Genomic DNA, 25,497 nt, shown 5'->3' on the forward strand with positions numbered 1-25,497 from the left:
GGCTCCTGCAGACACCTGTGTGCACATGCGTCAGTGGTGGCTGTGGTTTGTCACAATTTCTTCAATGTCCCCACTCTGTGAGCCCTGTGTTCACCACCCTGAACCTGCCATGGAGCCCAGCAGGCACGGAGTCTACCCACAGGACAATCTGGAGTCATTCTCTTTACAACAGAGCACTCACTAGCTGCATCCAGCGCACTGGAGATGCCCTGCTCAGCAAACAGGATGGCACCGGTGCAGGCAGGCTGGTCGGTGTCAGCCAGGTCATGGTGACTGGCAGAAGTCGTGTGGCCTTCACCCAACGGGCCCTGCAGGACTCCATTCACCTTCTCCTTCTCCTGCTCCTCTCTGCTCAGCCTGGTGGGAGAAAGAATAGGACCGAACCAAGAGGGACTGGACACCAGATTCAAGGCGGTGCTGATGAGAGGCATGAAGGACTGGCCACAGATGGCAAGGGTGTCCCTTCAAAGAGAAAGAAAACTATCCTCTTATGAGAAAGTAAGAATGTGGGTGCCTCGAGGGCAGGAGTGAGAGAGGAGCAAGTGCTCTGTGCACTGGCCACGTAAGGAGCTGCTGAGGAAGGGGACACAACTGTCCCCTTTGGTACAGTGTTGGCAGACAGCACACACAGAGAACCACGAAGTGGCTCAGTCTCCTGCGTGGACCGTGTTGACTGTTCCCGCAGCGGCACAGTGAGCACAGGGTCCTGAGACTGTAGGTCCAGGAGCTCTTGTGTCTTCTAGGACCCCGTCTAGCAATGCAGTGACATGGTGGAAATATTTCAGTCTGCTCATATCCCCTGCTATGGGGTCACTTCCAACAAGCTAAGGCCAACCACGCAGAAAGCAGATAGTATCTCGTACTGAGTTCAGCCATGGGAGGGAGAACAGGTAGATTCCATGATTGTAGAAATCCCTAAGACTGACTTGTTCTCCTAGTTACTGGGAAATGCCTTGAAGACAGTGAACAACCTTGTTAATGGAAGGAATTTTTCGCTGGTTCTGTGAATGTCCTCAAAGAACAAACAGTTTTCATGCACCTTTGCTGTGAAATCTGTGGCTACTTTGACATCTTGGCCAGTGCAACTGGGCCTCCCCTATTTTACCCACCCTCCTCCAGACCCTGCTCGCTCATTGCTACCTGGGGGCTGGTGGTTCTTCTTCCTTCTCCTCTTCCTGCTCTTCGTGGTTTTCTGCATAGAAATTCAGAAATGTCCAGTCAGACATTGAGTAGCTCCACACCATCCCTATGAACACCAGCACAGATCTCTAAATGTCTATGGTAAGAAAACCTAAGACATAGTTGACTAATTGCTGGAGTATGAGTCTGCAGAAATTTGAGAAATAAAACAAAAGGCAGTAGCAGTCATAAAGTGCCCAAACCCTTTTGGATGATTTACTTTCTGACACCACCATTTTCTCATGGTGAAGATTGGAGAGAAATCTATTAATGCATCTGGGAGTGCGAGGGGCGGTGGTAGCTGTTGGAAATACACCAACAGCATTCTGCCTTCCTCGCAAATCCCACCCTCCACACAAAGGATTTCACTAGAGCTCAACCACCTGGGGCTTTCCCTGCGGCTACCAGGCCTGTGGGAAGGAGACTCCCCAAGCCCAGGTGCCTCTAATCTTCTTTTTTCCTCCAAGGAAAACCCAGGAAAAAAGAATTGATAAATTCTAGGTCATGATGCATCAGGAGGAAGGACAGAGTGGGGACATTGGGACCCCCACCCTGAGCATTCTGTCCTCTGCTCCCGCCGGCCAGCCCTGATCCTGTCATGGCCATAAATGTGATGTGCAAACCAGGACAACCGGGTAAAGAGCCACATTGTGAGTGGAATGTCTTGTGAGCTGGCACCTGGGAGAAGCTCAGAGTCCCGAGGGCCTGTGGCCACTCACCTGGGCTGAGCGTGCAGGCGAGGTGCTCTGCCAGCCTGCGCCCCTCCGCCAGGTGCTCACGGAGGCCCTGGCCCTGGCAGCTGTCAAGATTGTCCTGGAGGAGGAGGGCCTGCAGGTGCTGCTTGAGGAGAAACGAGCCGTCTCTCCCCTCTCGCAACACCTGCCTCAATAGGGTCAGCTCTCGGGCCTGCTGGTCAGTGACTCTATTGGCTTCCCTATGGTGGGAGAAAAAGCAAATATGAAAAGGCACAGTTGACAATAGATTATATGGGCCGTGGCAGACATTTCTGGAAAGATGTCCCCAGGAAGCCTTCCAAGTGCAATTCTAGCACGTATTTGGTGACCTGCTTATGGCAAAGAGAGAGAAGAATGTGCAGGGAAAGCCTCCCGTGCGTCACAGACTGCCCCTGTGAGATCCTTGACGCTCCCTTCCTGTTTCCTTCTGTAGAGAATCCAGGTGTCTTCCTGAATCGGCTTCACAACGGTCTCCCTCAGTCCCTCACTGTGGCCAGGGCTTTTTCCACGTGAAGACACACCCAGCACGTTCTGCAGCAACTGGACATGCAGCCACAGGAAGCAATGTGGCAGGACCGGCTGGGGCCGGTTGAAAGCATGAAAAACAGAAGGTGAGCAGGCCAAGGGGACAACATTCTTTGGGTAACAGACTCAGAAGCCACATTCAGTCAGGGTGAATGTGATTCAGAGTAAATGGGACGGTGACTGCACAACATTGTAGAGTTTTACTTGTATGACTGTGAGGGGTCCAAGTGCAGTGTTGTCACAGGGATGTATCGCTCAGTGTGGAGTCGGGGCTTTTAGTGTTTCCATCACCTGAATGCGCAGTGTGACTACACTCAGTGCTGCTGAGTTGTCACTGTACTTGGTTACCTTTATGTTACGTGACTTTCACCTTAACAATTTCTTGTTTGAAAGGAGAAAACATGGCTCTGAGTCACGGCTGTGGGCCAGAATACATCCTTAGTTTTGTTTTCATCTTGTTTTATTAATATCTGTGAAAAACGTGCCAGCCTCATCCATTCCTGCCATTCTCGTGGCCCAGGTGGGCTCTTAGATGTCCCAGCTGAGCTGCCCACGTCAGAGACTCACATGTCCCCTGCCTGCCCCGCACACAGCAGCACCCTTACCTGAGCTCGTCCTCCAGGGTCGGTGTCTCTGCCCGCTCCTCCTCCCAGAAGTCCAGCCTCACCCCCAGCACGGACTCCAGGACGTCCCTGAACTCGCCACACTCTGAGAAAGACACGCACACTGGCCTCAGTGGGAAGCTGTGGCCACTGCCCACAGGGGAGGTAGCAGAGTCCCTCCCAGGGACCAAAGTGTCCGCAGTACCAGGTCCTATGTGGGGATTTCTACACCTTTAATTCTCACCCTCCCATCTCCATGGCCTTGAGAATCCCTATTGCGAGATGAGGAAGGAGAAGCTGAAAGGCACATAAAGGTACTTGGCATAAATCGAATTGGGATTTAGGAGAGTCAGAGTTCACATCCCCCAAGGTCTGACTCTGATCGGGGCCACGTGACCAAGGTGCAGCCTGTGACGCAAATCACTGCATGGGGCGTGATGCAGTGATGCCTGCACAGCTAGGAAGGCCCCCAGGACCCCAGGACTGGTCGGGCCCTCGTGCTGGGAATGCAAAGAGCGCACCAGCCTCTCACAGGTAGATATTGCATCTGGATGCACCTGTGGGAAACATCGGGCGTTAGACCACGAGGACCCGAGAGAAAATTCCCACACGCTAGTGACGCTCGGGTCACACTGGAAGTGAGAGAACTGGGAGCTCACAGTGGCTCCTCTTCTCAGGCTCTGCTGTAAAAGCGACACAGGAATTAATGAATGTATCATTGCAACTCCAATTAATAGGTGCTACAATAGCGCCGTGTAAACAGAGGAGGAAACTGAGGCACAGCGTAGACAAACAACTTGCATTGGCACCTGGAGACATTCCCAGGGTCCCTGCTCTACACACGGTCTTCAGCCTTCTTCCATCTTCTTCCTCTTCACAGTATTTCATATGCTTATGTTATGATTACATGGAAAGGTGTTAATAAAACACAGTTTGTCGTTTCCCAGAACTCATCTCTTCACTTCCATAACAGGCTTCAATTTTTATTCTTCTCTTTAATTGCTTTTTTTTTTTTTTTTTTTTTTATGACTAATTTTGAAACATTATTGAAGTAAAAACTTTGTTCAGATTTCCCGACTTTTACCTAATATCTTTTTTCTTTTTTTTTTTTTTTTTTTTATTTTTTATTTTTTTATTTTTTTTTTTATTTTTTTTTTTTTATTTTTTTTTTTTTTTTATTTTTTTTTTATTTTTTTTTTTTTATTTTACAGAATCAAAGAGTCTAACAGTATATCTTGTTAGATACAGTATGTCCTCATAATGTATACATTATTTCTTGTACAATGATATGAAATAATATGGGAAATATTCATGATAAATTATTAAGTGAACAGTGCAAGTTAAAAACAATAGTTTCATATTTTTTTCCCCACCCCCCCTTTCCCAAGTCAGCACCTTCAAATGTTACCACTCCCCAAACGGTGCGCAATGCACTCATTGTGTAGGCATACCCCCATCCCCTCCCCCACCCCCCACCTCAGTCTAATGTCCAATTGGTGTCGTTTCCAGATTTGTATTTAGGTGATGATCAAGGAAACCAATTTTCTGGTGAGTACATGTGATGCTTGTTTTTCCATTCTTGGGATACTTCACTTAATATAATGGGTTCCAACTCTCTCCAGGAGAACCATAGAGATGTTGTATCTTCATCATTCCTTATAGCTGAGTAGTATTCCATGGTATACATATACCACAGTTTACTAATCCAATCATGTATTGATGGGCATTTGGGTTGTTTCCACATCTTTGCTATTGTGAATTGTGCTGCTATAAACATTTGGGTACACGTGCCTTTGTTACAGAATGACCTTTTTTCCTTTGGGTATATGCCCAGTAATGGGATTGCTGGGTCAAATGGCAGGTCTACTTGAATCTGTTTAAGATACCTCCATAATGCTTTCCACAGAGGTTGCACTAGTTTGCAGTCCCACCAGCAGTGTATTAGTGTTCCTGTCTCTCCACACCCACGCCAACATGTGTTGTTTTGGGTTTTTTTGATAAAGGCCATTCTCACTGGGGTTAAGTGATATCTCATTGTGGTTTTGATTTGCATTTCCCTGATGATCAGAGATGTTGAACACTTTTTCATATGTTTGTTAGCCATTTTTATATCTTCTTTTGAAAAATTTCTATTCATGTCCTTTGCCCACTTTTTGATAGGGTTGCTTGATTTTTTCTTGCTGATTTTCCTGAGTTCTAAATAGATTCTTGTTATCAGTCCTTTATCTGATGTGTAGTATGCAAAAATTTTTTCCCATTCTGTAGGTGGTCTGTTTATTCTCTGGACTGTTTCTTTGGCTGTGCAGAAGCTTTTTAATTTAATCATGTCCCATTCATTTATTTTTGTTGCTGCTGTGATTGCCTTGGGGGTCTTCTTCATAAATTCTTTGCCTAGGCCAATGTCTGTAAGAGTCTTTCCTACATTTTCTTCTAGAATTCTGATTGTATCACGCCTAAGGTTTAAGTCTGTTATCCACCGTGATTTGATTTTTGTGAGAGGTGAAAGCTGTGGGTCCTGTTTCAGTCTTCTACAAGTGGCTAACCAATTCTCCCAGCACCATTTATTGAATAGGGATTCTTGTCCCCAGAGTATATTCTTTCCCGCTTTGTCGAAAATTAGGTGACTATATGAGGATGGTTCTATATTTGGATTTTCTGTTGTGTTCCACTGGTCTGTGTCCCTGCACTTGTGCCAATACCAGGCTGTTTTAAGAACCACGGCCTTGTAGTATTGTTTGAGGTCTGGCAAATTAATACCTCCCATTTTGTTTTTGTTGCTTAAAATTGCTTTTGCTATACGGGGTCTTCTTTGATTCCATACAAAGTGTATAATTATTTTCTCTATGTCTGTAAAGAATGATGTTGGTAATTTAATAGGGATTGCATTGAATCTGTAGATCACTTTGGGTAGTATAGACATTTTAACAATGTTGATTCTTCCGATCCACGAGCATGGTATATTTTTCCATCTATTTGCAAGTTCTGCTATTTCTTTTCTCAGTGTTTCATAGTTTTCCTTATAGAGGTCCTTTACCTCTTTAGTTAGGTATATACCTAGATATTTTATTTTCTTTGTTGCTATTTTGAAGGGTATTGAGTCTTTAATTTGGTTTTCCGATTGACTGTTATTGGCATATATAAATGCCTCTGATTTGTGTATATTAATTCTGTAGCCTGAGACTTTGCTGTATTCGTTAATCAATTCCAGGAGTCTCTTGGTTGAATCCTGGGGGTTTTCCAGATATAACATCATATCATCAGCAAAAAGTGAGAGTTTGATCTCTTCCTTCCCTATTTGGACTCCCTTGATTCTGCTCTCTTGCCTGATAGCTCTCGCAAGGACTTCCAATACTATGTTGAAAAGTAATGGAGACAATGGGCAGCCCTGTCTGGTTCCAGTTCTAAGTGGGAGTGCTTTCAGTTTTTCCCCATTCAGTATGATGTTGGCTGTGGGTTTGTCATATATGGCTTGTATCATTTTTAGGTAGGTTCCATCAATGCCTATTTTGTTAAGCGTTTTTATCATAAAAGGGTGTTGAATTTTGTCAAATGCTTTTTCTGCATCTAATGAGAGTATCATATGGTTTTTGTTTTTGCTTCTATTTATGTGGTGAATTACATTTATAGATTTACGTATGTTGAACCACCCCTGCATCTCGGGGATGAAGCCCACTTGGTCGTGGTGGATTACTTTTTTGATAAGTACTTGGATTCGATTTGCTAGTATTTTATTGAAAATTTTTGCATCTATATTCATGAGGGAAATTGGTCTGTAGTTCTCTATTTTTGTTGTGTCCTTTCCAGGTTTTGGTATTAATGTTATATTGGCTTGGTAGAACGTGTTGGGGAGAACTCCATCCTTCTCAATATTGGAGAATAGTTTATGTAGGATGGGCACCAGTTCTTCTTTGTATGTATGGTAAAATTCAGGTGTGAACCCATCTGGACCAGGGCTTTTCTTTTTGGGAAGGTTTTTTATTGCTGTTTCGATTTCATTTCTTGATATTGGTCTGTTCAGGTACTCTATTTCTTCCTGGTTGAGCCTGGGAAGACTATGTGTTTCTAAAAATTTGTCCATTTCCTCCACGTTCTCCAGTTTGTGTGCATAAAGATTTTTGTAGAATTCATAGATGATATCTTGTATCTCTGTAGCATCGGTTGTGATTTCTCCTTTCATGTTCCTAATGGAGGTTATTAGAGATTTTACTTTTGTGCTCTTGGTTAGTCTAGCCAGAGGTGTGTCTATTTTGTTTATCTTTTCAAAGAACCAACTTTTTGTTTTATTAATTTCCCTTATAGTTTCTTTGTTGTCCTTTTCATTTAGTTCTGATTTGATCTTAGTAATTTCTCGCCTTCTGCTGGGTTTGGGATCGTTCTGTTCTTCTTTCTCCAGTTCTTTGAGTCTATTCGTTAGGTTGTCTATTTGCATGTTTTCTGTCTTTTTGATATAGGCATTTATGGATATGAATTTTCCTCTCAGGACTGCTTTAGCTGCATCCCATAGATTTTGATAAGTTGTATCTCCATTGTCATTTAATTCAAAGAAATTTTTGATTTCCATCTTGATTTCTTCTTTTATAGAATAATTATTCAGGAGAAGGTTATTTAGCTTCCATGACTTTGAGTAAGAGTGAGGGTTTCTGTTTGTGATCATTGTTACTTTTATTCCGCTGTGATCTGAGAAGATGCATGGTATAATTTCTATTTTTTTGAATTTTTGAAGACATGATTTATGTCCTAGGACATGGTCAATCTTAGAGAATGTCCCGTGAGCTGATGAGAAGAATGTATATTCTGTGGACTTTGGGTAGAATGTCCTATAGATGTCAGCCATGCCCATTTGTTCTAGCATTCTATTGAGGTCCATTATGTCTTTGTTTATTTTCTGTTTAGAGGATCTGTCCTGTACTGTCAGTGGGGTGTTAAAGTCTCCAGCTATTACAGTATTGTTATCTATCATTTGGTTGAGATCTAGTAGGGTTTGCTTTATGAATCTAGGTGCACCTAGGTTGGGTGCATATATATTGAGTATAGTCATGGCTTCTTGATGAATTGTGCCTTTAATCAGTATGTAGTAGCCATCTTTGTCTTTTATTATTTTTGTTGGTTTGAAAGCTAAGTTATTGGAAATTAAGATTGCCACACCAGCTTTCTTTTGGTTACCATTTGCTTGAAATATCGATTTCCATCCTTTTATTTTCAGTCTAAATGCATCTTTGCAGGTTAGGTGAGTTTCTTGAAGACAGCAGATACTTGGATTGTATTTTTTTATCCATTGGGCCAGTCTATGTCTCTTGAGCGGGGAGTTCAAGCCATTCACATTTATTGAGAAAACTGATAGGTGAGACAGTTTTTTGTTCAGCTTGTTGGGTAGAACTTCATTGTGATGTTTTCTCTCCTGGGCCATTGTGGTATCTGGAATTTCATCTTTAGCTCTTGAGTAGTTTTACATTCGTGGATCTTTCTTGTGCTGATCCGTGTATAATTCTCTTTTGAGTACTTCTTGGAGGGCTGGTCTTGTCTTGGTGAATTCCCTCAACCTTTGTTTATCTGAGAATGTCTTGATTTCTCCTTCGTATAGAAAACTTAGCTTAGCTGGGTACAAGATTCTAGGCTGGGCATTATTCTGTTTCAGAAGCGTGAAAATGGGGCCCCAACCTCTTCTTGCTTGTAAGGTTTCAGCTGAGAAATCTGGCGTAATTCTGATGGGTTTTCCTTTGTAAGTTACTTGTTTCTTTCTCCTTACAGCTCGGAGAAGTGACTCTTTAGTGGATATTTTGGTCAGCCTGATGACTACGTGGCGTGGTGTTTTCCTATTTGCTATGAATCTCCCAGGGGTCCTTTGAGCTTCTTGAATCTGTATGTCTAGAGTATTGGCAAGGCCTGGAAAATTTTCCTCGATTATGTCTTCAAATAGCTTGTCCAACCCTTGCTTGTTATCTTCTTCACCCTCAGGAATGCCAATAACTCTCAAGTTAGGTTTCTTCACATAATCCCACATTTCTTGAAGTCTCAGATCATTTCTCTTACTTTTTCGATCTATCTCTGTGACTGACTTATTTAGTTGGAAGGAGTTATCTTCAATTTCTGAGATTCTTTCCTCTGTTTGATCTACCCTGCTCTTGAGACTTTCCACAGTGTTTTGTAGCTCTCTGAGTGAATTCTTCACTTCTAGGAGTTCAGTTTGGTTTTTCTTCAATATTTCAATTTCTTTAGTGAATTTTTCCTCCAAATCCTGTATTTTTTGTGTGTTTTCCTTGTGTTGTTTATCCATTGATTCTTGTATATTATTCAGCTTGTTTATAATCCATAATTGGAATTCTTCCTGTGACATGTTGGTGTTTTGAGTCTGGTTTGTGTCAAATGGTTGGGAGCTGGTATTTCTCTTTGGGGATGAGCTTTCCATTTGATTCTTTTTGCTCTCCGTGTTTTTTCGCTGGGTCCTTCCCATCTAGATTTGTCGATGGATCTTTACTTATAGGTTTAGTCTGGTTAACAGGACTCTTTGTGCTCTATTCTTAGGCTGTGAAACAGTCTAGGTATGTTGCTTCTTTTGGCAAGAGGGGGAGACTGTTGTGTATTGTTCAGAGATTTTTCTGTTTCCGTTGGGGGACTGCTTCCGATGGGTCCAATCCTAGAGGATTGGAGTGATCCAGGACCGCTTTGGTGAGTTAGGACACTGTGTTGTGGTCTTTCAGAAGGCAGGCAGGGTCCACACTAATAGTAGACCGAAATTCTCTTTGTTTGTTTGTTTGTTTGTTTCCCTTTGGTTCTTCCTCTATAGGGGAGGTTTCTGACTCTATCTGCCGGCAAGATACTAGCTATGGGGAGAGGACGGTGACTTTGCTTGCTCAGCGCCCCAGTTGCTGTAGCTTCCACGGGTAAAAGTCTGTCTTGGCCCAATGTCCCCAGGGATCAGGTTCCACACTCTCGCTTCTGGAGAAGTATTCAGTGTTTACACTTGGGCAGGGATCCTATATAAGGTCCGTGGACCAGGGGAGAGGGCCGTCCGGGGAGCCTCTTGGTACCCTATTGCTCCGCAGTGACTTGGCTGTGGGCCCTAGAGTGGCAATTGCGTGCCCGCAGATCTCCGGCCCTGGGGGTGACTACTCAGGATCCGGTATGTACCAGAGCCAGGGACCTGGCCCGTTCCGAAGCTCACCGTGGGTCCCCAGTTAGAAGGCGAAAAGAGAGGAGAAAGAGAAGAGAAAAAAAAGAAAAAAGAAAAGGAAAGAAAGAAAAGAAAGAGGAGAAAACGAAAGAGAAAAGAAAAAAAAGAAGAAAAAGAAAGAAAGAAAAAGAAAAAAAGAAAAAAGAAAAAAAAAAAAAAAAAAAAAAAAGAAAAGAAACGCAAAAAGCCAAACCAAAAAACACCAAAAACGCCAACAAAAATGAACAAAAACAAACTACATAGCACTTCACCACACTGCAAGGCAGAAAGATACACAAATCTGAAGTATATAATTCAGCGACTCAATGTTTTTTTGTTTGTTTGTTTGTTTTACGCCTTAGCACAGCTCTGCCCCTTCACTTCCGCTCGGCTGGGTCCGGAGCGGCCATTAGATGTTTTTGTTTTTACGCCTTAGCACAGCTCCGCCCCTACACGCCCGCCCGGCTGGGTCCCGGGCGGTTTCGCAGTGGATTTCAAGATGACGTCTGCGCGCCCACACAGCTCCGAGGGTGGTGGGGATCCAACCTCCGCGCTCAAAAAAGGCGTGGCAGCCAGAGGCCCAGAGGGCAAAGGTGCCCGCCGAGGCTGTCCGCCGCCGGAAAAAAAAAAGAAAAAGAAAAGAAAAGGAAAGAAAAAAAAGAAAAAACCCAAAAAAAACCAAAAACAAACACAAACACAAACAAACAAAACCCAGAAGAAATTTACCAAGAATAAAATATACAGTTCGGCGAGCCTATTCTTCTTGTTCGTGTTGTTTTTTTTTTTTTTGCCTTAGCGCAGCTCTGCCCCTTCACCCCGAGCGCGGCCCCGGCATATCCCGCACTCCTGGCGTTGGTTCAGAGACCAGCGGAGGGCGCCGGGCAGAGAGAGCCGCTCGGCACTTTATGGCTCCCGAGCGGTTTCGCCGCCGCTTTCAAGATGGCGCCTGCAGAGCTCCGGGGCTGGAGGAGACCGGCTCCCCGGCAGGCAGAGACCGCCACTGCCCGGGGGCTGGCGAGCAAGAACGTGCACCAGGGGGTCACCGGCTGGAGAACCGCCGAAAAAGGCAGCACGGGCAGAAAGAGCCGCTGGGCACTTTTTGGCTCCCGAGCGGTTTTGCCTTCGCTTTCAAGATGGCGCCTGCCGAGCTCCGGGGCTGGAGGGGACCGGCTCCCTGGCAGGCGGAGACCACCACTGCCCAGGGGCTGGCCAGCAAGGACGCGCACCAGGGGTGACCGGCTGGAGAACTGCCGAAGAAGTCAGCACGGGCAGAAAGAGCCGCTGGGCACTTTTTGGCTCCCGAGCCGTTTCGCTCTCGCTTTCAAGATGGCGCCTGCCGTGCTCCGGGGCTGGAGGGGACCGGCTCCCCGGCAGGCAGAGACCGCCACTGCCCGGGGGCTGGCCAGCAAGGACACGCACCGGGGGTGACCGGCTGGAGAACTGCCGAAAAAGGCAGCACGGGGTATGACGCTATTTGCTGTCCGGGAGTCTTTTGTGTTTTTCTGCCCTGGGGCAGATCCGTCCCTCCTCGCCAAGCGCTGTCTCAGCTGAGATCCCCCAGGTTCTAAGGTAATTTCTCAAAAAAAGCCTCCTGTCTCCAATGCGCCACGTATCCCTCAGTGATTCTGTGCTGGCCTGGGTCAGGGCTCTGTTCAATTGGGAGCGGAGGGCTAGCCGCTTTCCCGAGAGGCTGCACCCGCCCCGGCTGGGGGCCGGTGTATCCGACCCGCGCTCCGCTGGCTAGTGTCTGTCCCGCGTTCCCAATTTTCGTTCACCTCAGACCTCACTCGCTCTGTTTGTCCCACGCTGATTCTCCGTGGATTCACACCGCTGTTCCTGTGTGGGAGCGGTCTTCTAGCGTTGTGGCAGGTCCGGATCGATGCCTTCCTTCCCGGGAGCGCAGATTCAGGCCGTCACCACCACTCCGCCATCTTTGATCTCCTTTAATTGCTTTTGATTAAAAATAATCCTCTGATTTATTGGAAAATAATTTGGAGGAAAAGGATGCAAGTTCAGCCTCAGAGTTGCGAGATTCCTTCCAATCCTGCTGTGCACGTGCCCTTGTCCCAGGACCCCTCAGTCGCTCGGGCTTCTCTTCCTGAGCAGGACAAGGGCTGGCAGTGGCCAGGCGCACTGGGGTGGGGGTGGGGTCCATCCCACCCATGGCTTTGCTTGTCACAGGGGCTGCTGCTGTCCTCCTCGTCCCTTGTTCACCTGTGGGCCAATGTCTCCTAGCTCAGACTGTCACGGTCCACCCACTCCTGCTGGCCGTCCTGTGTCCCTGATGGTTCCCCAGCTCAGGGGACACACAGGGGTGGGAAAGAGTCCCTAACATAACCAGAAGCACCATCTACCCTCCAGCTAAGTTTCAAATGACTTTATGGACTCAAAGTAGAACTGGTGTCCCAGGAAGCAGAGCTTCTCTCCCACCAGAGTCAGCCCCCTGGACAGGGTCACTAAGGAATGTCACAACTGCCGTTAGGAGCACACTCCTCTGGAAGCTCCTCTGAAGCAGGGGCTGTGTCCATCCCAACCTTCCCCAGGGGGCAGCTCAGTGCTTTCCTCTTGGGCCTCAACACAAGCCTGAATTGAATGGAAGCTCATCAGTCCCAGAAATTACAACCACAGTGACGTTATGTGACTGCAGGATTTGGTACAGTGCACAGGCTCCTGAGACAAACCCGTGTAGCCTGTGCCCAAATCACAGGCACTTCCTTGGCAGCTGCAGGAATAAATAACTGACATTTTACCTCATGCCCCACCCTACTCCTCACCTGGAATCGTGGCCAAACTCTGTGTGCCTCAGTTTCTCCATCCTTAGAAAAAAGAGGATAAAATACCCCCTTTTCCCTTCCTGGGAATATAATCAGGATGGAACTTAATTTTGAAAAGGGAAGAGAAGCACCAAGTCTAGAGACTTTATTTTCTCAGAGAGAACACACACAACCGTTCCTCACTGAGCATGTGAACCTACAGAACTTACTATATTTCCACAGCTGGTTGGCCAGGGAGAAAGTGGTTGAATCTGATATATACAGTTTCTCCCTGTGGTCCAGAATCTCCTGTTTAGCGTCCACCAGCTGGGAGCACAGTTCCCTGCTGTCCATCTCTGCCCTCTGCCTGGACCAGGGGCAGAGGGACCCTGCCATGCTGGCCGGTGTGGCAGGAGAGGCATAGCCAGGGACTGGGGAGAAGAAACCCAAACACATGGTGGGTGAGGAACAAATGAAATCCAATAGGTTTCATCGGGACTGAGGGAGGACCAGCACTGGACTTCTTCACTTACTGTTGGAAAAACGTGATCCACCAACAGCACTCGACAGTCCTTCACTTTGCAGTGAATCAGGCTCAGGACGCTGGAGCTCAGCGCTGAAGTCACCTCCAGGAGCTCAGAGTCCAGTGAAACTGAGCCAGTGGAGCGCAGCGAGCCACGTAACGGTCTTCAGCCGTCATAACTGAATTCTGTGCGGGTGCACGGAATGTTAGGAGCCCTGCCCCCCAGGTGCCTGGGCCATGCCGATGCATAAGCCAGATGGTCTGGCCTAAAGGGGACACCACTCATGGGGACACCTCCCGATCGGCCATGCTCCATAGTGGTGTAGACATGTACTCACGCCACAGACCCCTTCATTTCTCAGTAAACCTAAGCATGTTTCCTCTTGTCCATTTCTGTGTCTGTATGGAAATATCTAGGCAGAAACAGTTTCCCCAGGAGTTTTATTTCCTTCGTGGTTGTGAAGTAGTCATCCCACCATTTCTTCACCATGAAAACACATCTTAGGATTTTTCCTAAATTAAATAATGTCAAACTTTTGCAATGTAAAAATGTAGATCTCTCAGGACTTTCTTCTCTGTATCTTCTCCCGTCCCTCCAAATCCATTAGAAAGTATAGAACAAAATGCAATTTGTAACACTAAGTGAACAAATACTTAGTTTTTCCATGTGGTTTCTGTCCTGAGTGTCCCTGCTGCATCCCAGGGTTCGTTGGCTTCAGTCCTCTCCCAGGGGGCTGTGTCTCTGCTTGTACCTGTGTCACGTGTGACCTCCCACCACCTACGTCCTCCCCTCTGTGCGGGCTGCTTTGGGTTGTTCCTTCCGGTCACTGAACATTAAACTTCATACTGGCTGCTAATGGATTTCTTTCTACTCCCTCGTGTTCCCTTTCCCAGCCGTCACAGTGATGAAACTAGTCCATGTGCAGGTCCTTGAATACACGACGTGACCATCTCTATTGCAAAGACTTGTCAACCTCATGGCAGGTTTTACATTTTTGGTCATTTCATTCACATGCTGCACAGGACAGGGATCCAGAGCACCTTTACGAAACCTTGTTCCGTAGATCTGTGTGTTGACCTGAAACCGTTGAGCTGTGGTTGTGTTCCACTAACCAAACATGGGAAGGTCAAGGTCATGACTCTGGGTGATGAGGCTCCACGGTGCCCATGTGCAATGTGGTTTAGGGACACAACAGGTGAGGCTGAGCTGAGAGGGACAGGCAGGCAGGGGAGAGGGACCCCTGAGCCACCTCCTCACATTCTTGGCTTCTAGTCCCACCCCGGTCCAGTGAGCCTGACACCTGGGAGACGCCCTGTGGCCCAGGTCTCTGCAGTTCAGATGTTGGACCTGCCTTAGTTGAGGGTGCCTATAATTCCAGCACTTTGGAAGGTCTAGGAGACAGATCACTTGAGGCCAGGAGTTCAAGACCTGCCTGGGCAACATAGTAACATGTCATCTCTACAAATAATAATATTAATAGTAATAGTACTACAAATAAATGAGCTCTGGGTACTGGTGTGCACCCGTTGTCATAGCTACTCAGGAGGCTGAGGCAGGAGGATTCCTTGAGCCTAGGAGTCTGAGGCTGCCGTGAGCTGTGTTCACGTCCCTGCACTCCAGTCTGGGCGACAGAGCAAGACTTTCTTCTTAAAGAACAAAACAAAACAAAGCAAAACACAGGACTGAGAACTATAGAACTGTGATAAAAGGTATGTTCCAGGACGGAGCCATCTGAGATTTTGTTTTAACAGTGGAAATAACCGTGTTGGATCCAAAATCCCAGAAACTGAGATGCGAGTTCCTGGTGGGCGAGCTCGGTGTTTTGGACAGGGAAGCTGAGCCCAGGCTTGTGAAGTGGCCCTGCTGCCACCAAGGGGTGAGGGAGCTGGGGACAATCTCTTAGTCCTTCTGGGCCTCAGTTTCCCCATCAGGAAGTGAAGGTTCCTACTGCACCTCTCCCAGGGTCCTTTCTGCTGGGTTTGCTCTGAGTCTCTGGGGGCTGAGCTATGTAGTAAAGGTGCCCTGGGACCCACAGCGGAGACCTGACCTTGGTCCTTACTGTGACTGTCTCCCACTCTCCACTGTCTTCTTCTTCCATAGTAACAAAATGTTTGATTTTGTCTGAGAGTTTGATGGCTCAGAATAAATGTGACATGACATTTTCCAGTCTCCACTGTGTGTCGTGGGTGTGATCATGTAACTAAATTATGGCCAAGTGGCCAATGACACAGAAGCATCATGTACTAGGTAATGAGATCCTTCCTTAAAAGATAGATGCTTTGTGCAACGTGCCCTTTTCTCCTTGGTCCTTTTCTTTATTCTGCTATTTGGAATGCAGGTGTGATAGCTGGTGTGCTGGCTGCCATCCTGAGTCATGAGGTTGAGTGCTTCTCAGGACAACGAAGTGGTAGGGTAAGGAGGGCTATGAAGACTTCATGGCTTACCTACATTCAGACTTATATATGCAAGAAACAAATTTTGTTTGTGTGTAAAACACTACTATTTTGGGGTCTCAGTTCTGTGTAGTTGCACTGAATTTTCATTCAAATACTTGGTTTTGAAAAGTAAGGAAATATTTACCAGGCTCAAAAACATTGAAAGGACACTATAACAGAACAATCTATATTTGCTTAACTCTCATTGACATACAAAGAAAAAACTTGTTCTCATTTCTCATCTTAGGGTGACATTTTGAAGCTGGCTCCCCTCTGAGAGCTCCTTTGTCACCATTTCCATCTGCTGGGGCCCCGGGAGGCCATCAGCCCCACAACTTTGCGTCTGACCTTCAATCCGCCTTGAATGTGCCCCTGTTATTCCTTCTTCCTGAGATCGCTGCCTCCTCACTTGGTTTGGTATATTGCATCACTGTTTTCTAAGTTGATTGAAGGGCAGGTGGGACACCATTTATTACTAAGGGTGTTCATAAGTCTACCTTTCCTTCATGGGACTTGCTGCTCCACTCTTCTGGGCACTACCAGTTTCTCCCCAGCGCTCTCCGACCTGAGTCATTAAGGACAAGGAAGTTCACGCTCTGATTCTTCAAACTCTGGCTGCACAGGGATTGCTTAGGGTTCTTAAAAATACTGATATAGGTGTTTTGAGGTGAAGCCCAACAGATCTGTAAAATAATCTCTAGGTGGGTTGGTGCTCAGCCTGCTCTGGGAACCCCAATTCCCTTGTGGCATTCCGGTTAGCTAGCATATGTGAGAAGGCAAAGGGGTGTGAACACTGTTAATGGAAAAAAGCCAAACTCTGTAAAATAATTTTAAAGACATTTATTCTGAGCCAAATTTGAGGACCATGACCTGGAGCCATGCCCAAGAAGCCTTGAGCAAGTGGACTCGGTGTGGCTGGGTTACAGCTGGGATTTATACATTTCAGGGAGACAGGGTTTACAGGTAAAGTCATAAATAAATACGTGGGAGGTATACAATGCTTTGGCCCAAAAAGGTGGGCCATCTCGAAGGGGGGTGCAGGGGAGGGGCTTACAGGTTGTAGGGGGGTTTAAAGATTCTTTGACTTGTAATTGCTAAAGACATGAAGCTTTGTCTAAAGGCTTGGAATGTTCTAAGATAAATAGCTGTTAATCAGAGACAAGCCACTGGACCTATGTTTTTTGTGTACACTGAGGACAGGCAGGTTTGTCTTGCATACGCTTAGGCCTGTTAATGGGTTACAAAGGATGTCCCCAAGAAGGGAGGAGGGGTGTGATGAGGCAAGTCTGACCTCCCTCCTCCTGGCAGGCAATTTAGTTTTAGGATATTCCTTTGCTCAAGAGGGGGTCCATTCAGTCGGCCAGTGTGGGGTGAGCCTTAAGATTTTATTTTAGTACACAGCACTCATTGTAATCCAGGCAGGTCACAAAGTTAGCCAAATAATCGCTCATTGACCTGAATTATGGAATCCTATGATAGCAAAGTTTTAAAAAATAACTAGTGGGAAGACAGTAAAAATTTATAGCAAAATCCTCCTCTTCTGCTTATTTTAGTTTTCTTGTCTTCTTCTTTTGTCTTTAAATATAACTCAATAAAAAGCCACAAAAGGAAAGGCTGTTTTGTCTTATACAAGTCTTAGATTTCAAGGGAGGGAAGAAAAGAGGAGAAGAGAGAGAGTGATGGAAATCAACATTTAATTTAAGTAGATAATTTCTGTTAATAATTCACTGTATTATATATTTATTACAAAATAGTGATCATCACTTCGATTTTAAGTAAAAGGTGACCAAAGCTTGGAGTATTTTAACATGCATTGCTGAAAGACCTAGGATAGCCAAAATAATCCTAAAGAACTAAGTTGAAGGATCACATTATTTGATTTCAAGACTTATACACACATATACACTCTTAATAAAATACATGCTCATTGCTTAATTTCTGTTAATTTTTATTGTTTTTTAAAAATATGCTGGATAGTTTAAAATAGCAATATTAATTTTCACTGGAAATATATAGCTCCTGTGAGAGAATAGAAAACACTTATATAAAGGGTGAAATGTCCCATTTCAGTCAAATAAAAAGTTACAAGGTACAGATCTTCACTTGCACAGACAGAAAACTTATGTTTATGAACTCTCCAGGCCCTCCCGATATTTCTCTTCCTAAGCAAGCAACAAGTAGAGTTTCTCTTTGTTGACCAATCTAGCAAAAACTTTCTGAGTTCTTGGAATAAAATAAGAGAGTTTATTTTTTTTTTTTTTCTTTTCGGGACCCCTAAATTATTTATTCATTATCTCAAATCTATTTAAAATATTTCTCCCTGTATTGCTCAGTGATATTTTATTAGATAGCCATCTTATTTACAAACCGTTTTTCCTCTCCCAACTAAATAACTCTGACTGCAGCAGCACGGGACATTGATGTGCAATGAGTTTTGATAATATTTGTTCTGTTAACTAATAAGGTGGTTATTCAATATTTGGCAAAATTTATCGAGAATGTATTGAATGTCTGCTGTAGTGCCAGATACTGTGATACTCTGGAGATAATCTTTTCAGTTCCAGATAGGGTTACTGGATTTTAATTTGCGTGAGGAAAGAGTTACTAACACTTCCTTGCAATTGAGAGTGTGGACCTCTTTGCCATTCACTTTTTTTGTAGACTGTCTTATGCAACGGAGATGTGAACGTCCTTGGATCTCTGGGCAATTTTTTGGGGTGGTCCCAGCCCGGGCCAGAGCAGTAGTGTCAGAACTCTGTGCTGAGTCTCTGTGGTCCTACTAGAACCACCACAGGCCTAGTGTTAGAGCAAAGCATTCGGATGTTGACTTCCACATGTCCAAGTGTGCTGTCCAGCTCTGTGCGTGAAGCTGTGAGTGTAATGTGTGTCTAAAAATGTACTAATACTTGCTCATTTTGGAGCCTGAAAACAAAACATTGTGCAGTTATTAATACAAACTTATGTTGAGTGTAGTCATTTTGTGGATTTGGTCTTCTTTATTCATTTTCATGATCTTAACATGAGCGTCTTTTCTCAGACAGTAACCTAACCCTAAAGCCAGAAAAAGGAAATGGAATCCTCCAGTTCTGAAGCGCACTGGGTGAGCACCCTTGAAGCCTGTCTCTTAGGTCTGTAACACTTCCTCACACAGCATCAATCCTGGTAGAGGCTGAATATTTAGAGCCATGAAAACAAAAGAAGACAGAGTGTGACTTAAGTCTGTAGAAAGGAAGTAGTAGAACTGTGCTTGCACCTATTGATGCTGGACTTAATACTGTTGAAACAAGTTTGTTGCACACTGCATTGCAGAGAAGTACTCTTTCAGCGGAGGTGGCAGAAGTAGGGTTGTTTAGACTGAAGAAAAGATAACTTTTGAGTGTTGTAGTCTATATAGTTCCGGTCCTTTCATGGGAAATACTATTGCAAAATCAGAGCAAACACCTGGCTACCCAGAAAGTCTATTTGTAACGTTGCCTGACCTCAGGTGACGGCGCCAGATTGGAGTGGTATTTGAAACAATACGACTCCGGATTTATCAACACATTTCAAGAGTTCCTTAGATTTTTGTTGTGTGGAAATATAGTAAATAAATAACTTCATGGGCATATAAAATTGGAAACTTTCAAGCACTCACCAGATATACCATTTCACATTTATCATGGTAGCTAGTGACCTCAATTTTGACCTGTTTGCTATCAGAAAGCAAATTAGAGATAGTTTGGTGGTGTTGCTTAGTTTGAGTATGAGGAGAGGACACAGAAAGTTTAAGGGACAGGTGTGCCTGGGGACATGCAACTAGACAGTGACAGAGCCGGGCCAAGAACTCAGGGTTCCTCATGGCACATTCAGTGCTTCTGAGATTACACTGTGCTTCCTTCACTTGTTCTCTGGAGCTTGCAGCGCACACTGTCTGCTTTCTCAGTAGTATGTCCCCATCTTTGAGTCGTCCCTACTCAGAGTGTACAGGACACTCTCAGTGACCCCTGGGCCCTCCTCTGTCTCACCACAGTCTGCCTGGGGCTTCTCCACTGTGTCCCTCCTTGAGGCAGAGCTGAAGCTGCCAAGGTCGCAGCAGAGCTCTGCCTCCCGCTTCTCTCCCTCGATGCACAGAGGGGCTCCCGTGCCCCTGCAGAGCTAGGGGACCTGCCCGTTTGCGGCACGGGAAGTTTGACAGCCGAAGTTGATACGCCTTCCAGATCTTTAGCCACTGCGGCAGCGCATGTGTATGATTTTTATTTTTCTGTTGGAGTCTAGAATAATTATATATCCTATATTAAAAATGGAACATATGTAGAGAGTCAAGGCTGGGCTTAAGAGGCAGAGTGATTAGGATTAGAGGGAGAATGAGCAGAGAGGCCACAGGGAGGTGACCGGCAGCAGAGAGCAAAGGTGAGCGGAGGGGACGGCCGGGCAGCCCACTTCTCCTAACTGTCTGGCAAGGCCTGGAGAACAGAGATGTGTGTGCGTGTGACAGAGAAAGAGAGAGAGAGAGAGAGAGAGAGAGAGAGAGGAGTGAGGTGCTCTCCACATGTGGTTTATTTTAGGGTTGATCGTTTTCTTCTTTCAATTAAAGTGGATAATGCTGAAATCTCTGCAAACCTCATTCATCTGCTATGAGATAATTTGATTCCTGGTTTGGGGATAAGGACATCTTAATCTTATGTAAATGCCGGATATCTCCTCTAATGACAAGCCCTTTGAGAAATGCGTGTGTAACTAATGTCCAGTTATAAACACTCACTACATCTTCAATTATACTTCAAAATTCTTCATTTTCTAAAGAATCTATTTTGCTTGTTTTCCTTCTCTGAAAACAACCCAAGAGTTGGACATACCTTTCCATAAACATTCAGGAGATAGGATTTAAAAGCAGCTTTCATCTACAAGAGGCTTAAAAACAATTCGATAATAAAACCAGTAGTGAAAAAGGAGAGCTAGAGTCTTGGATTTGTTTCTTTTCTGCCAATGTTAGCATCATAGAAGGACAAGGATCAGGGCATAATCACGTTTAAGTAGAATTGTAATTAACCCTCGAAGTTCTGCCAAAGTTCAGGGTTGCTCTTTTTCTCAAATTTAATTCTCTCTAGTTGTGGGTTGTTTTTTTTTTTTTTTTTTTTTTTTAATATAGGAAACAGCCCTTTTGAGAGGGAGACAGGATGAGAGTTTCCAAAAGGATGGGAATGACTGAAGTGCTGGGACACTTGGATAAGCATTCACACATTTATTAGTGCCAGGCCAACTCGAGTGATAAAATATAGATGCTGTTGCTCACTAGACGTGTCACAGGTGGATAATACAACATTCTCTAGTTTGCTATACATGTTAGAAAATAGTCTCTGTTTTTCCTTGTTCTTTGGTTGCATGTGGGCCGAAAAAATGATTCTTACCATTTTGCTGATTTGGTTTCTTTTTTCCTCCTTGTAATAGGATTTCAAACACAGTAGTGGAGGGTTGCTTTGTCGCTCCCTGTCGCTTTATTGACAGCTTTGTACAGTCTGTGGGAATGAGATTATAATATGAATATTGGGCAACCCAGATTCTATAGAATGCTTATAGGAAAAGAAATAACATTTCCTTTCTGAATTAACATATTGCAAAGAACACGTTGGTATAAAATTGATGTCTCTGTTCATTTGCTATCTAGCTATGTTTATATCTTTCATTGAGAGTTAGGTTATTAATTTACTCCGAACCTTTGTTAGAGCTGGAGAATTTTTTTCAATCTTTATTTCGAAGTGAATGGTTAACTGCTTTATAAGTAATGGAATGTGAATGTACCTCCATTCTCTCTTCAGGCATAACTTTTTTCATCTGGATAACAATTGTACTTAAAACCAGTGCTTTATCCAAAAGAACATTATGCTTCACACTACAGGTTGATTGGCGTGGGTTGGCTGGGCAATGGGGCCGGGGTGGCGGTGGGGATGGCAGTGTGGAAAATGGGTGAGGAGAGCTCCTTTTCATTATTGTTTGATGCTCAGAGTTCAAAACTGTAACTCTTTAAAGAATCTGAACATTTCTCTTTGTTTTGAACTCTTATAATATTTTGAAAACACTGAACCTGTTAATAATTAATAACTAATTATTGCACGTTCAGAATAGTTTCTATAAATGTGCTTGTAGAATTAACATTCCTAGGAATTTTTGTTTAAATTTAGGAAATCCATCATTACTACAAAATATTTACATAAAATATGAATATGTTAAATGACTTAAAGATTAATATAGTCTCCATACCTACAATATATTTGTCATTAATTTATAGGAAACAGATTTTAAAGCAATTACAATGTATGTGTGGTTCTCAAACTTGTATATGTGGAGGAACACCTGCATGTTGCAGTACTCTTTGAATTAGGAATAATTTTACCTGCACAAAATATGGAGATATTATAAAATGTAATAGAAACACAAAAGTAAAATCATGTGTACCAATAAGGAGAATCTTTCACAATAAACATTATTGGTTATTTTTTTTTTATTTAAAATAAATTTTTATATATTTTTTGTCATTTGACAATTCATTCTGGTAGATAAGAAATAGGTGATGTTAAGCTTTATGAAAAAAAAATATGGAGTAAAACCTTAAATTGAGAAAATTCCATCCTGCAGCTTATTTTTTTCTGGTAAATTACAAAAATATTGCCATTTTAAGATTTTAATGGTGTATCTCAATCTTTGTACTGAAAGATAGCATAGTGAGATGTTCTTTGAGAACGGCTAAATTAGAGATTAGCTAGTCAATAATATAACTAACTAGTTTTAATAGTGAACAAAGAATTCAAAATAATGAAATTCAGCATCTTTTTCAGAAAGTTGCTGTGGATAGGCAAATATCTATTTGTAAGCTATAATCATTGTATCTCTTGGAAGATAATTCTGACCAATCTCTGTAAGTGCTCTAGTGAGAGGAATAATGGAGTTTTTAGTCTTGACTTGTCCACCTGGTTTGGTGGTCCTTCTCTATTTAGATATTATACTTGTTTGAAAAGAAGGATAAATCTCTAAATGTACTAGAAGAAAAAAAATTTCCGTCATGGTGAGAGCCTTTATATATCTAATACGGAATACTGAAACCAAAAAGATCGGCATATTTAAGTACATAATAATGAAAACATTTGTTTGGTGACAAATAAGGAAATGTAAAATGCAAATAATAAACTGATAGAAATATATTTATAACCACTAAAGACGGTTAATAGCCATAATATATAATAAGCACCTGTAAATTAATAAGAAAAAGAACCTGGTAGAAAATCAGTAAAGCATCTAAGAACTTACTGAAGAAATGTAAACACCCTATACACCTGTGAATGATGTTCAGCCTAACTGAAGGTAAAAGAAACAAGCACATTAAGATTGGCAGAATTGAAAATATTTTTTTAATAAGTGTGAGGGGAAACATATTTCATGTACTACTTGTAAAACTATAAAATGACATAACTCTTTGAAGGGAAACTTAATAATATCTACCAGATTGTTGAAATCTCATACTCTTTTTTTTTAAGACAGAGTTTTGTTCTGTCACCCAGGCTGGAGTGCAGTAGTCCAATCATAGCTCACTGCAGCCTCAAACTTGTGGGCTCAAGCCATCCTCCTGCCTCAGCCTCCCAAGTAGCTGGGACTACAGGTGCGCACCACCACGCCTGGCTAATTTTTTTTTTTTTTTTTTGTAGAGACGTGGTTTCACTATGTTGCCCAGGCTAGTCTTGATTGAATCTTTAAGTTCTAGGAATTTAAAGCCCAAGATTATTCCCAAGAATGTGCAGAAAAGTGTGAACAAAGTTATTTATTACCACGTAGCGTATAGTAGCAAAAAAATGTTAATATGATAGATTTAATCATTCTGCAATATGTATATTAATACTTAACACATTAACTGCCATGTGAGTTGTATTTAACTCACGCTAGTTTTGTGCCTGGGGCCTTGTGAAACATGTAACTCACATGTCTCTTTACCTTGAGAGCTGTGTGAACTATTTTTCAAGTTGTATATAACTCACACACAGAAAACAATACAAAATAACAAATTTTTCATAAATTAGAAGGGATCATTTTGTTTTCAAAGTTTTTATTTTATTTTCATAATAAAACACCATGGCCCCAAGAAAATAATTTTTTTTTCTAGTGTGGCAGTCAATGTGTTAAATATTGTATGTTGTACACAATAAATACATACAATTTTATTTGTCAATGTAAAAAAATAACAAAAATAAATTACAAAGAATTGATGACAGCATGGATTTCCCCCAGTGGGAATTGGTTGGTATATTACAGTACATTCCCCAATCTCTATTCTGTGCCGTAATCTCTTCACTCCCCACCAGAACGTGACCTTCACAGGGGCAGGGGTTTTTGTCTGTTTACTGATATAATCCATTATCTACAGTAGTGCCTGGCACATAATGACTCCCAGTAGAATTAATAGATAATTTTTGAATAAATAAATTAATGAATAATACAATGGAATGCTATTTAGCTATTAGGAAAAATATATATACTTACATAACTTGATTTGGAGAAATGTTTATGATCTTTTGTGAAATGATGAAAAATTTCAAAGTAATATTTATAGTATGTAAAGAACAAGTTATATGTATATAAAATATGTATATATTTTAAGAAATAGCTAATACGTGTAATGAATATATATAAATGCATGATTATATGTACTTATAAAAAAGTCTAGATATGCCATCAGTTTTTTTAACTTTATTCACTTCAGCATTTATCTACTTTTTGCAATGAGCAAAAATTATTTCAGTCAGTTTTTCCCTGCCATAAAATTCTGAGATGTTATCATTATATACGTCATAAACTATAAATGTGGAACTTTAGTTATAACATTAAAAATTAGTGGGAGTTTAGCCAGTTCACATGTTGTCAGGTAAAACATGTAGTGTGTTTGCAGGATGGGAAATTGTTTTTCTGGTGTGTTTCCGCAGATGCACTCCATAGGCAGTTGATCATGGTGTGTGGCATAGCAGAATTAAGAATGGGAACGGGACAGTTTCATTCTGTGCCCTTGAAATTTGGGATCACAGTGTGGAAGAATGACTTTTGGAAGAGAAAAAAATATTGCTAGTGGGGTGAATTCACAATCTTGGAGCCAGACATTGGTATTTTTCTGTAATTTCAATACACAATGTTCAATATTGTGGAAATGCTTTGTGAGATGGTTGGAGAAATGCTATTACAGCTGGAATTTATTTCCTATCTTTTCCCCCCTTCTAATAACATTCATTTTATTTCACTGTGCCCTTAAGATATAGTATTAAAAAGTTTGTTTTATTTCACTATAAAACCAAAACTTAGAATAACTAGTAATTTTTTTTGCAGGGGGTGGATGTGGAAAGGTAGGTAAGATTGTCTAATGAGCTATTCATCCAATTCTTTGGGGTAATCTGGTCTCTTAATTTAGAGGCCAGTTTTGTTTACTACAGACTGTGCTGCTTCCATAGGTCTATGAGAGAAGCTCAACTGTGCTGGTTTTCTGAGTATTTACTGGCCAAAGCTTAGAGTAAGGTTTGCATTCAGTTTTGTAGGAATGCCCTACTCTTAGAATTCATATACTTTTTTTTTTTTTTTTTTTTTT

Source organism: Eulemur rufifrons, chromosome 1, assembly GCF_041146395.1.
Source record: "Eulemur rufifrons isolate Redbay chromosome 1, OSU_ERuf_1, whole genome shotgun sequence".
NCBI classification, from domain to species: domain Eukaryota; kingdom Metazoa; phylum Chordata; class Mammalia; order Primates; family Lemuridae; genus Eulemur; species Eulemur rufifrons.